This window comes from Tamandua tetradactyla, chromosome 3, assembly GCF_023851605.1.
Source record: "Tamandua tetradactyla isolate mTamTet1 chromosome 3, mTamTet1.pri, whole genome shotgun sequence".
Classification (NCBI taxonomy): Eukaryota; Metazoa; Chordata; class Mammalia; order Pilosa; family Myrmecophagidae; genus Tamandua; species Tamandua tetradactyla.
In genome coordinates, this window is record NC_135329.1 from 52175526 (window position 1) to 52185430 (window position 9905).

Genomic DNA, 9905 nt, shown 5'->3' on the forward strand with positions numbered 1-9905 from the left:
AATTCAGGTCCGGGGTTCGAATCTCATTACCACCCTTTCCCTGCCGCGGGAGCCTGGCTGGTATCTCAGTCTCCCTGAGCCTCAATGTATGCACCTGTAAAAGGTGAGCCATGGTGGATGCCGAACAGGATGAGTAATTTAGCATGAGCGCCAAGTACCCTCTGCACCCCAATAAGGCTGAGGGCAGACATTCTTCACCAGGAAAGAGAAAGTGGGGTCTCCAAACCAGCATCTGCCAGACTCTGGACTTGGCTTCTGCTTCCCTTTGCTGAGTGTCCTTGGGTACGTGGTTTATTCTCTGCAGACTTGGGCTTTATTTTCTATAACACAGACACGATGGCATTTGACCTAATAAGGTGCTTTGTAAGAATCAAAAAGAAGTGGTAAAGCTGTTAAATTTAATGACTCCAAGAGCATGACACTGGGCAGGCATAAGGGTGAGAGGATTATTAATGGTCTTTTAAATATATACCTCTGTATTGTTCATTTTCCAGTAAAAAGCTATTATTTTATTTTCAAACTGCATTGAGAATAAACAAGTAAAAAGTATAAGGAGTCTGTTCAATGCTGGAGGTAAGAATTTGGGAGAGTGTAAATAATAAATTCCCCTCTAAAGACACCCAAGAATGACTTCTTGAGAGCACATGCTAAAAACATCGAACTCTTCATAATCATTTGGTGTTTGTATTTATAAAAGATGACCAATAGTGATAAAAATGTCTGCTGTCCTTTAGTGCTTCTCCCTTTTACCCTTGCTGTTTGTCCCCACTATGCCCTTCTGATATTATTAGGGTACACTGCAATATCTTTCATTTACTTTTTAGAACTGTATTCTCTATTTTTTTCTAATCATGTATCCACTTCGTAAAACAGGCTGCGAACATAAGGAATCTATGTGTACCCATGTATTTATTAATTACATTCATGTACTAATGAATTGATGTGCATTATAAAACAAAAGAAAACATGCACGTGGTAAATGAGAAACTGAAGAGAAAAGGAATGATATTTTAAATTGTTTTAGTTTTTATTTATAAATGAAAACAAAATCTGTGCTTTCGTGAAATATTTTATAATAATACTATTTTAGTGAAATAGGTATACCTACATATGATCTGTTCTTTTTTTCATGTTGGCTTGTCACTTGGTTATAAAATAAAGTTTTAAGTTCGGTTAATTTTTGACATCAATGGTTGGTATAGCTGAAAAAAAGACGCATGACCAAAGCATATAAATTTTAATTCACAGGAATCATTCACCGTGCTTACTAAATTATGGTACTGTTTAATCCAATTCATCAATTTCACAAAATATGTTGTTGAAATTAAGCCATTAAACGTCCCTTTTCCTCAATGTCAATCAGTCATACATTCAAACTAATTCGAAAGTTGGGCACTTATAATTTAATCAAAGGGCCTCAAAACTATATAACTCTTAATTTTGAAAAGTTAAAACATTAAATGTATCTTTGAAAGTTTTTACAGTGTGCAAACTTGAGAGCTTTGTTCTGGGTATATGTATTTTATAATAAAAATCATATTGTATTAGAAATTAATTCCAGACGTCCAGTCCCATTGGTCTTTCTCCATAGTGTGTATTTCTCTCAAAAAGCAGTTACCTACTCATTTTTTGTTATAAAATTTGCATTTATGTATTTATTTGTTGGTTAAAATAAGATTCAAATCAGCAACTTACTGCTGATGGTTCATTCTCATCTCATCCTAAAAGCATTACCTTCACTGAAACAATAATACTTTTCATAGCTCATTTTTAAGTTTGACAACTCTTTTAAGTACTTGGCTGTGTGGTGTCCAGCAAACATCTGTGTGCTACAAAATATTTACATACTTATGTCCCATGTCTTTAAAAAGTATTGCAGCATTGTAAGGGATAGTTTGCTAGAAATAATGTTGGGAATGAATAAAACATGCCAGAGTCCTTTGTCTTCTTCTTGTGATAGTGTTTGCTGGTTAGGCAAAGCACCCTGGTTATTCTTAACTAGATTTTTCCATAAAATATTGTTTTGTTGGATGAATCATTTGCTGTTTAGAATAGAGCTTCTAATACATCTTTCTTCAGCAGATCACAATGAAGTAGCCCTCTGTGAATTTCACTATTCAAGCTGAACTCAGAAATTAACAGAAGTCTGGATATGTTAGAAACATCTTTATTTTACCCAACTGTGTAGAAAACGCCTACATTGAGTGATTTATTTGTGTATCGTCTTTTACAAATCTTCACTAATATTTTTATAACCCTTCCCCAAAAGGGTACGTAGGTATATGTCACATAGTTTTCTCGATGTCATTACAACCATTTTTACCAAAAGGTAGTATTTGGTAGGAAGGGAATCGATTTTATTAATCCATTTGGCATTTTGTCTTTTCCTATTAAGAAGGAAAACGCAACTGAGATCCTGAAGAATTAATCGAGTTTAGCAAAATTTTGCAACATACCGAATCAGATACCATAATACTCTTGGCATTGAAAAAAAAAAGTCTCCAAGTTTGCCTTCATATTTGGGTTCTGATTTTTAAATGTCCTCCTAATTATGATTGATTTGTACTTTCATTAATAATACCTTCAAGGCACTGTGCACATAGAGAGTGAGGTTTACAGTTAATAACAGTGGATGCAAATCTATATTTCAAATTTTTCATGGTGTTGAAGTTTGCTTTCACTGTTGTCAGACCTTATTAGATTGTCATTGTTTTTAATCTGATTATGAATGATGGAAGACTTGCATTAGAAATAGGAGATATATCAGCTCTGCCATCTCATTTTCTTCAGTGGTGCTTATGATATTAGTAGGTGCTTATGATATTAGTAGAAATTCCAATCCATGGTTCCTTTGCTGTAATATTTTTAAAGATCTTTATACATTTTCTGAGGTTTGGCAAAGTTAAAACTAGATAATATAATCCATAAATGCAGTTATGGATTGAATCATGTTCCCCCAAAAGACTTACTCAAGTCTTCGCCCCGGTCCTGAGGATATCTTTGAAGATGTTATTAGTTAAGGTGAGGACAAACTGAATGAGGCTGGGCCTTAATCCAATATGGCTGGAGGCCTTATAAGCAGAGGAAATGTGGACACAGAAGTAAGTTGCAGATCGAGAAAGAGAGATTTATCCAACAGAGACAGAGATTGAGTTACAGTTCGTGTGCAGAGCGACCCCAGAACTCTACAGACTTCAGAGAAAGTCTAATCCTGCTGATGCCTTGATTTTGGACTTCTAGCCTCCAAAATTGTGAGCCAACAAATTCCTAATTAAGCCATCCAATCTTTGATATTTGTTATAGCACCCCTGGCAAACTGATACAACGCAATTTGCCAGAGGTGAATAAATTGCAATAGGCTCGAGGATGCAAAAACACACACAGGATTAAGGTCATCACAGACAGCCCCTCTGCAAACGAAGTGAAAGTGCACAGGTCTCGCGTGCTTGCCTCGGGAAGACTGGGAAGACGCTCTAACAAATAGAGTGAGAGCAGCAAGGCCAGTTAACCTGTGGGTCCAGTCAGTTCTGTGATGATGCTTGTTTTGAAACTTCTTTCAAGAAGGTTTGACATTTGAGCCTGATGTGAACTTCACATTTACATATGCATGCTTTCATGCCCGAGAAATACCTGGTGAAAGAGAAATCTGCTACTAACTGATCTGAGGTGTGTAGGGTACACACGTCCACACTGCAAACATCTACCAGTTGTTTCCGTTTTCGTCGTTCTTATGAGCCACACCCAACCACAGCTGGGCTTAGAGCTCCCCGCCCTGTCCCAGATAATCTTCCTTCTTCCACTTCACAAAAACTCACAAGCTGCATCCCCTCCACACCCACTTCCACAAGCAAACTGCAAGCCTTTTCCAGGGTAAAGTGCTATATATATACTAGAGTATTTCTGCATAGATGAATCATTTAACATGTGTAAAAGTATGCCACTGTTTTTATTAGGTGGCTATCTCTTATTTTGTGTCCCTGACCAAGTTTCAAGTGTTTATTTTCCAAAAGGCCCTATGGTTTTTTGTTCTGTTTTGTATGCGGTATGGTGGGGGTGACATTTCATTCTTTTTCCATGTAACTAAACAGTTATGGCAGTACCATTTGTTGGATTTTTTTTTTTTGGAAGTGCATTGGCCGGGAATTGAACCTGGGTCTCCTGCATGGCAGGCAAGAATTCTACCATGGAACTACCCTTGCACCTTCCCCCCGCCATGGTTTTTATTTTCAAATTTTGCATTAGTTGTTGATGTTTAGGAACACTTGTGTCATGTTATAGCAAAACTGATTGTACAACTTAATTTTCTATTTTTCCTCTTCCATCACTTTCAGCCCAAAGCATTCCTAACTTATTCAGGTATCTAAGCCAGTCACAGGGAGCCAATAAGGGCTTCTTGGCGAAACTGACATCCCTGCTAAGAACTGAAAGGTGATTAGGAAGAGGGCTCCAGGCAAATCCAGAGCTGTAGTCACAGGTGATTTGTGTGCACAGTTTCAATTAATCCTCACCGAAGCCCTGTGAGTTAGACATTATCATCATCCATATCCACAAGGAAATGAAGGCCCCGACCTATCAAAGACTTCACTGAAGGTCATGCGCTTTTGCACAACTGAGCCAGCCTTTGGGGCGCCAACACCCATATTCTTTCCACTGTGTCAGGCTGGACTGATTTGTTTCATACCAAAGTGTCCCGGCCTCCAAATCACCAGATTTCCTATTAAGAAATCAGTAATCTTGTTCCTCAAAAAGAAATACATTGAAAAACTAATGATCTACCATCTCCACAGGAGTTAAAAAAAAAAAAAATTCACCAGCGGATCTAAACAAAATGGTAGGATGAAGGCTTCTGAGCCATCTGACCCACCCTCCGTGACCTCTCGCTGGTGTGGCTAAGTGTGGCTTCCAGGAGTGAATTTTGCTCATAGCTCATGAGAGTGGCCGCTTCTTATGGACTCAGTTTTTGGACAGCACTAACTTAGCAGGGTCGCTCGCAGCAGCTCGTGGGAATAGCACCTCCCCTGGTAGCCACTTTCAAGGGTGGGTTCCATCAGAAGCAGCTCTCAGAGAAAGCTTAAAGAGAGGCGGCACCTAGAAACAGATGTTTCTAGTGCCTGGCCCTGATGGGGACTCTCACAGCATCCCGTCCCAGCATTTCTCGTCTATCAAAACAGATGTTCTTCCATTGGCCAAATTAACATCATCTTTCCCAACACCTGGTGAAAGTTACCTTGACTCTCTTGTTTCACTTTCCTCTTGCATACAATAAAATTAATACCTCTGTTTGCTGTTTTAAGGGTTAATTATGATATGACCTATGTATTTGTTTCCTAGGGCTGCCATAACAAAGCGTCACAAACCAGGTGCTTAATATAACTGAAGTTTACTATCTCACAGTTCTGGCAGCTAGAAGTTTAAAATCAAATTGCCAGCAGGGCCCTACCCCCTCTGAAATCTGTAGAAGAGAATCCTTCCGTGCTTCTTCTAGCTTTGGGTGTTTAATGGCAATTCTTGGCTTTCTTTGACTTGTAGGTACTTCACTTCAATCTCTGTTTCCATCTTCACATGGTCTTTTTCTCCTTGGGTCTCTCCCCCTCTTCTTGGAAGGTACCAGTCATAGAGTTAAGGGTCCACCCTACTCAAAAATGACCTCACCTGAATGAATTCTATCTGCTATGACACTATTTCCAAATGAGGTCACATTTACAAGACTGAGGCTAGGACTTGGATATATCTTTTTGGGGTACAAGTTTCAACCCATAATAATATATAAAAGACATGATGCATTAAAGATGCTCAATAGATAGTAGTTACCTTCTCCTCTCATCATGCATGTGTGTGCACGGGTGTGTACAAGCGTGTATGTGTGTGTCCTCTCCTCCAAAGGACAGTTCATAAGAAGGTTCCAACTGAGCTACATGATGATAGTTGCTAGGACACAGATCATTTAGTAATTGCTCATTTTTAGAAGCCAGAATCATTGGCTTCTAGAGAAGAGTAATTAGAAATAAGAAAAGAGAGGCCCAAAGAAGATAAATAATTTGCCAAAACCACCTCATTATTTTAGGCAATGTGGTATGGTTAAATGAATATAGAATTTGGAACTCAATAAACTGAGTTAAAATCCTCACTCCATTATTTACAAGTGGTGTGAAATCAGTCAATTGATAGATTGGAGCCTCAATTTCCTCACCAGTCCATGTGGAAAAAGACTGTCAGGAATGACCAATGAATGACCCCATAGGGTCTAGTTGCCTAGCAAAAGGCTGACTGTGATGGGCTGCACTGGTGCTTGGGGCTGCAGTGAGCTCAACCCATAGGACATGGGGACACGGGGGTGGTGAGAATGGGGGGGGGGGGCGGGGTTGAAGCCAAATTTTACCAAAGGTCATCAGTTACCAGAAAACTTCTGCAAAGCTGGTCTTCATACTCATGGTCATCCTGGGCTCTGACCCTGCTTTATTTACTCCTCAACAGCTTAGCCATTCTTCTGTTGACTCCTTAAGAAGATAAGTCAGCAGAAATGAGTCAGCAGAACCTCCCACACCCTTGGCATATCCAGCAACTAGCCCTGGCCTGGGCACGGGGATCAGGGGACAGCTTTCTCTTCGTGCTAACCCTTGCTTTGTGTGTTTCACTAAAAAAGTCACTCTCTTAAACCATATTATGTACTGTTGTGGAATTTGTCCTGCATATCTTTTTTTCAAGAATATAGTAAGGAAAACAATGATTCATTTGCAGGGTTGGGGTTGGTGCTAAATAAATTACTATGTGTAAACATTAAGCATTTAATATTTAAGGCTGGTTTCACTCTCTTTAGAACTGGGATAGGACAAAAACACAGGCCATTTCCCTCTTGATGTTCATTCCTTCCATTTATTAGTCTAGAATTAAATTAGAATCTGGGTCTGATCAAATGTAGTATCTTTTCTGGCTTCCCCCTCCAAGGGAAGCATCAAACTCACATTTGGAGCTGACAGGTAGGGAAGGTTTCCTGGGGACAGCACACAGCGCCTTGGTAGAGTGACTTTAATGACTGTTGTTCAAAGTGCATTTCAGGATGCTTAGGTGAGAGAGGGCCATATATATTCTGGGCCAATTCACACTTTTCTGATTACCTCAAATCAAAGCAGCAACCAAGTAGAGTCTGTTTCACCCAGCAGAGGTAACCATGAGTATAGTCAACTTCTGAGCTTGAGAAACTTGAGTGCTCATGAGTTACAACCAAATTCTATGTCTATGAGTTACAATGAAATTCTGTGCTTGAAAAAACAAGACAACTGGGCAAACTGTGTGTAATAAAGGCAATTTTAGCCAGTCAAGCCCAGGGCCCAGGGAAGGAGCCCTAGGCTTTCCTGCTTTGCTTCTTTCCTGTTCTTTGCTTTATTCTGGCATGTTCCTGGATCCTTAACTTTTGACTTGCTCTCCTCTTCCTAGATCAAAGATAACTCCTTGTGTTGGACAGCATCTATGGCTTCTCTGACATGAAGGAGGCATGTGCAAATGTGTACCTGCCTGTCCACACCTCCCCCCATAGACATACTTGTACGTCCTGTTCAAAAGTCCCCTAAGATGAGTCTACTTGGTCAGTGACTCAGCCAGGATTTCCACACCTACTCTCATAGGAACTCTGGCCAAAAAATAGTAATTTCATGATTCTGTCACATTCTTTAGTCAACATTTTTAATAAAAGTGCATTTTCCTCCACACTGAATTTGGAACACCTCATAAAAAACATAATTCATGTCTTTCCATTTAGAAAAGGAACAATATGAGTTATCATACTTTATTCTCCATCTCAGAAGGAAACCCCATGGGGTTAAGTATTTCACAAATATCATTCAGGAGCTGGCAGCTTTTTAGAATGAAATTCCCAATGTAAATCATTCTAATGAAAAGAAAACTCCTTAGGAGGCACATAGGCTTTTTATAGAACACTTAGCTTCTCCTGGTTCCTGGGCCAATGCAATCTGTTGCAAGCCGAGAGTCATTAAATCTGCTGGAGAGGAAAAAGCATTGGATGAAGAATTGGAAGAGCTGGGCCGTCACTTACTCTGTGACCTTGAACAAGTCACTGTGTGACCTTGAGAAAATTACTCAATCTTAGCATCCCCACCTGTAAAGGGAAAAGCATTACAGTGACACTTCAAACGATGTTGTGGGATAAAATAGGAAAGCAGGAGGCAGACACAGAGCAAGCAAAATATATGTTCAGTAAATAGATAATGAATACATAAAATGAAGGTTATTTACAAAATGTAAAATATTTAACAAATGTAAGAAATAAGTATTCATATCTAACACTAAAGCTGATATTTCATTTTAATATTTGAATGACATCCTTGGCATATGTACTATTGTTTCTCAGACACATGGGAAAAAAAAAAAAGAAAGAAAAAAGGAGAAAGTACTGATAAGTTCAAATGAAAAGAAAGGAGAAGGGGACAATAACAGTTATACATGGTTTCATACGCGTTATGTGTGTATGGTGTTTTACATATATCATTGTTTTTAATCCTCACTGTAATTCTATATAGTAGGCTTAAAAAAAAATTTAAGGGTGAGCAAATGAAATGAAATCACTTAGGCAAAGTTGCAACAGTAGAGGCACAAAACCTAAGCCAAGCTTGGACCATGGAGTCATGCGACTCTTTCCTTGCATCCCACTTCATGATGTCTCCACTTCCCAGTCCTGGATTCCTTTTCCACCTTCCCAAACTCCTGCCCAAGGAAGTAGTTTGACACATTTAAGGAAAAGTTCAGAATACCACAGGGGTAAGAGGCTCTTTTCTCCCAGACAACATTACATATATGAACAGAAGAGAGATAAAGAGAAGGGGGAAGAAAGAGAAAAGGACTCCTCCCCGTAAAAAGCACACAGTTCGAACTATAAAATGTCAAAAAGAAATGAGTGCAATGGTGACATAAATTACAAAAGGAACAATACAACTTTTGAGAAGAAAATTCAACCCCTAAGGCTAAAATGTTCCAAAGAGTACCTCTTTTAACAACAAAGCTTATAAAAATCATTGGTTAAGGCAATTAAGGCAAAAAAAAAAAAACACAATGGAGGTAATGATGAAGATTTTAGCCAAAATACTTGAACTTGGCAAATAGAAAGATAAAAGACATCTGTTCACTACTGTTACTAGGTTTCTGTTTGAGCTGACAAAAAATTCTGTTATCTTAAGAAGACTTGACTATAGCTCAGCTGGAAGGGTAGCCCTGTTTGAGAGCACAATGAAGCAGAAGAAGGATTAAGAAGAAGGGCATCTCCTAAGCACTGTGGGAGCCGAGTGTGGTGGGGGGCAAGGAGAGCCTGAGGATAGGGACTCAAGAGCAGGGGAAGTTGTTTTTGATGAGTCTGGTTCTGCAGAGTGATCCTCCTGTGCTCTGTACATGGCAGGCTAAAGACCACACTAGTATAGACTGTGTGATGTCATTCCTACAATGAACAGCTTTCCTGTCCCCAGACAGGACAATGAGCCACTCGAAGGGAGGAGATCATGGTACACAGACTGAGCAGCTAGGAAGTCGTGACCACATCAAGATTTTTGCCAGAAGAAAGTTTATGCAGCATCAACCCAAGGGGTTCCTTGAACCACTAAAGCCTAGTATGCTTTTCTCTTGGAATAGTTTCTCAGCACCCAGATCCCTCCCCCTCCCCCTCCTCCCTCCGCCATCTCTCACCACTTTCAGGAGCAAAAACCCAAAGATTGAGTAGGAAGTTTTAGGTTTTCAGGAGATATCAAATGATGAGACTAAGATAGAAGTAAATTGTTTAAAGAGAGAAAGAAATGAAGAAGGAAGATGGACCTCCATTCCTTCCCTCTGTCCTTTATTCCACGCCAAGCCATACCAAACTATTTCCATGACTTTGAAGTTGACTTTCACTGCTCCGAGCTTTG